General features: G+C 46.8%; 1 long non-coding RNA gene across 3 annotated transcripts; it reads right to left on the reverse strand.

The window, feature by feature from the left end:
* Positions 1-661: 661 nt before the first annotated feature.
* On the reverse strand, positions 662-2,702 carry LOC130535483 (uncharacterized). 3 transcript variants are annotated; one of them, XR_008953130.1, is made up of 3 exons: positions 2,016-2,608; positions 1,408-1,927; positions 662-1,332 (listed from the first exon to the last, which is right to left on the reverse strand). It is a non-coding gene; the product is annotated as an uncharacterized LOC130535483 (long non-coding RNA). The 3 variants fall into 3 exon arrangements; XR_008953129.1 differs by having other exon boundaries at positions 1,408-1,539; positions 1,657-2,574; XR_008953128.1 differs by having other exon boundaries at positions 1,408-2,702.
* Between the last annotated feature and the right edge of the window lie 1,534 nt (positions 2,703-4,236).

The raw sequence follows: 4,236 nt of genomic DNA on the forward strand, positions 1-4,236 counted from the left end.
GGTACCTTCTTTACGACCAAGCTCACGGTTCAGATAAAAGTTCTCCTTCTCCTCCTCATCATCTACCTCTATCCACTATAGGCTTCAGCTCATCCACGGTCTTCTCGGTCTCAGGTGGCGGTGGAAATAGAACCTCTTGCGTTGAATAGTGAAGCTCATCTTTTGGCAAACATCTTGGACCAGCACACGACTGGTAAGCTGAGCATGGGATAGAAAACCCCACCCTCCGAATAGAAAGACTCCAGTGTAAAATACACGGCCAAACTCTCCTTCTCACCCGCAACCTGCACACCCACTCTTAATAACCGGCGAGCTTCGCGATAACCACAAACAAAATCTTTGCTCCAGCTTACAAAGCTCCGGCCTCTGGGAAAAAACAGTAAGGCCTCTCCTCCTCCTCCTTCAGCGTTGTCATCCTGTAACCCTCTCTTTGATAGTCCTCCCAAAGCAGATTAAACACACCCCAGTCGCTGGAAGACAATGCCGTCGTCGTGCAAGGACCTCAGGAAGACCAGGTCGCTGCCTGTGATTTTTCCTCATGTGGCGGGGTGGAGAGAGGTGGAACGGTTAACGACAATGCCACCTGGGGAATTTCACCCCAGGAATTAACCGGAAAACAGGCACGCGCAGATAAGGTTCTGTTCCAGAGGCAGAGACAGGATTGAGGGTTAGGCACTACAATTTTATTAAATCCAACTCAACACAAAAATAACTCGGCTGTACAAAAGTCAAACAAAAGGGGTGGACAGGGCTAGGGCCCCACCGGCAGGTACAACGCAATTAGGGGAGATAACCAAACTAAAAACACCCGTGCTACTGCAAACAAAACTACACACAAGGGGTGAGGAAAACGCCCTCCACCAGGGGTTGGGTCCCCGCTGTGGCCCGCAGCACCTGTCCACAATTAAATTTCCAGCGGTAACAATTGACGCGACGAGCACACACGCACACACACCTCACACAGACAGGCAAATAAATTGTGACCAACAAGAACACCACATCAAACAAGAAACGAACAGAAACAAAACCTAAAAGAGTAAATACCAGTTGATATGATTTACACACACTGTTAAGAATCTAAAATGAAAGCAACAGCTCCGTGGTCGCCTCGGCAGCACCACTACGTCTCAGCGCCGTCCCCCGAGCGAAGGGGGGTGAGAGAGAGAGAGAGTGCGAGAGCGAACAGAGAGAGTCCCGAAAGCGGGACTGAGCCAAAGCAGCAGTGGGTCCAGTACTCGAGGAAGTCCGTGCCGACTGTGTTTGGTGGCGCCACCACTCCGTGAAGGATTCCGGCTGGGGCAACGCGACCCACTGACGCCAGCCGGCAGCCAACTGTAGCAAGAACAGCCCCATTAACGTTTATCGACTGAGTGGGGGAAGTCAGTGATGCGCATTGCTGTGCCTTACCTGCCCAGTGCAAACTAGCGAGCGTGCCCTCACGGCAAAGCGTTCTAGGCGGAAGGATGGCGGGAGGAAGCACCAACCTTCTTGGCGCTGCCAAACAGCATGCTCGCGCTGTGAAACAGTTTGTTGGTCGAACTGCCCAGATAAGCCGCAACCCCGCCGTACCGTCGAAGGGGGGGAAAACAACTAAAGTCAGCTGGAGGCAGTGCCTTATATAAACCTTTTCTCCCCACCCACCAATTAAGGCACTACCTCCATATGGCACCTGTTCAGAGGGCAGGCCACACTCATTCTCGTCTTCCCTCTTGTACAGATGCAGCTCATCCATCTCATAGCAGAACACGTTGTTAGGCAATGCAGACACGAATCAAGACCCTCAAATGCAGGCACACACGACTGGTTGTGGTTGGACCTAAGATTTTACTGAAAATTGGTTCAAGGCAAAACAAGTGGTGCTGGAGGCAGACAAACATGTTCGAACTGGAGCAGGCTGGACGGTGCGAACAGGGGTCCAAAGGACGATCTGCAGGAGAGACTAACAATCAGTTCAGAACTGGAAACAGGAATAATGAAACAAACTTGCATTCAAAGTTTCAAGAGCCAGACTGTACCACGGGGGTTAAACAACAAATTGTCGATGATTGGAAAGTGGACCAGGCTTTTAAAGCAGGAGGCAGGTGTGGGCGATTAGCTGGAGATGAGTTTCAGGTGTGTAGATTACACAACGGGAGAGAACCTGGAAGCAGCCCTGTGCAGCCTGGAAGTTAACAGACAAGGGAAACACAGACAAGAAATAGATAGTGAAGAGAATTGTCTTTATCTTGTTATTATGTGTTCTACCATATGTTCCTGTCTTCTCTTAGAAGTACTTTAGAAGTTAGCCATGGTAGACTCATTAGCAAATGTAATAAAGATCAGAGACATTCCTTTGACCAGATTGTTGTTTAGACCATTGTAATCTCAGGAGTGTTGGATTGCAATTCCTCTCGTGTGTCACTGCCAATCCACGTGTTCTTTAAATGAAGACTTCAAGTAAACAAATGCTGCCAATTTCAAAATGTATTTAGCAAATAGAATCAATTCAAGATACAAATATTACAGAGCTCTGGGCCAGTTCATAACCCTACAAACAACAGAGTCAATTGTCAGGGCATGAAGTCTGATGACCTAACTATCCCTTGGCCCAGTTTTTATAGAAAGACTTATGTAAATTATTGATGCTAATTCAGTCCAATCCAGTCCTTCTTCTTGGATGACCTCATCTTCTTCTTCCAGCCTCCTTTGGTGTAGGTGTGGTCCTTCTTCTCCATTATCCTGTGGCACCGAGTGACTACAGGCCAATAGCACTGACCTCCCACATTATGAAGGTCATGGAGCGGCTGGTGCTCTCACACCTCAGACCTCTGGTGAGCCCCTTTCAGGACCCTCTGCAGTTTGCCTATCAGCCCAAGGTGGGTTGATGACGCAGTTTGGGTTGATGACGCAGTGATATACCTGCTACAGAGGGCTTACTCCTCCTTGAACAGACTAAACGCCACAGTGCGGGTCATGTTCTTCGACTTCTCTTCTGCCTTCAACACCATCCAGCCAAGACTGCTGAGGGATAAGTTGGAGAAGATGCAGATGGATGCTCCCCTTGTTTCTTGGATCAAGGACTACCTGACAGGTCGGCCACAGTTTGTGAGACTGTGGAGCTGTGTGTCCGACCCCCTGATGAGCAACACAGGAGCTCCTCAAGGAACTGTGCTCTCCCCCTGTTCACCACCTACACAGCCGACTTCCAGTACCACTCTGAGACATGTCATCTCCAGAAGTACTCGGATGACACAGTCATAGTCGGGTGTGTGGAGAATGGACAGGAGGATGAATATAGGAACCTTGTGGAGAGTTTTGTCAGGTGGAGCAGGGAGAACCTTCTGCAGCTCAACGTGACCAAGACAAAGGAGATGGTGGTGGATTTCAGAAAAAGCAAGTCCTCACCCTCCCCAGTCTGCATTAGTGGGAAAGATGTGGAAATAGTCTCATCCTACATGTTCCTGGGTGTTCAGCTGGACAATAAACTGGAGTGGTCCACAAACACCGATGCTGTCTACAAGAAGGCCATGAGCAGACTCTACTTCCTCAGGAGACTCAGGTCCTTCAGTGTTTGCAGCAGGATGCTCCACATGTTCTACCAGTCTGTCATGGCTAGCACCATCTTCTTTGCTGCAGTGTGCTGGGGTACAGGCATTAAAGCAAAGGATGCCAACAGACTTAAAAAGCTCATTAAAAAGGCAGGGTCTGTTGTTGGCTGTAGACTTGATAACTTGGACGAGGTGATGAGGGACAAGATGGTGTTGAAAGTGCGGACAATCATGGACAGTCCCTCCCACCCCCTCCATAACACAGTGGACAAACTGAGAAGCAGCTTCAGCAGCAGACTCCTGCAGCCTCGCTGCTCTAAGGAACGGTACAGGAAGTCATTCCTGCCATCCGCCATCAGACTGTATAACTCATCCAAACCCAGCCAATAACAATAACTGTAATGTTCATGTTGTAATTTTATTTCTATTTTATTCTATATTTATTTATATATATATATATATATATATCTATATATATATATATATATAATATATATATATATATATATATATATATATTATATATATATATATAATATATATATATATATATCTATATATATATATATATATATATATGTTGTATATATGCTTATAACGTTCTAATCTTATCTGTATTTATTTATTCTGTTTCTATACTTTGCATAGGTTGCTACTATAATTCAATTTCCCCACGGGGATGAATAAAGTACATCTTAATCTTATCTTC

This window comes from Takifugu flavidus, chromosome 12 (genome assembly GCF_003711565.1).
Source record: "Takifugu flavidus isolate HTHZ2018 chromosome 12, ASM371156v2, whole genome shotgun sequence".
NCBI classification, from domain to species: Eukaryota; Metazoa; Chordata; class Actinopteri; order Tetraodontiformes; family Tetraodontidae; genus Takifugu; species Takifugu flavidus.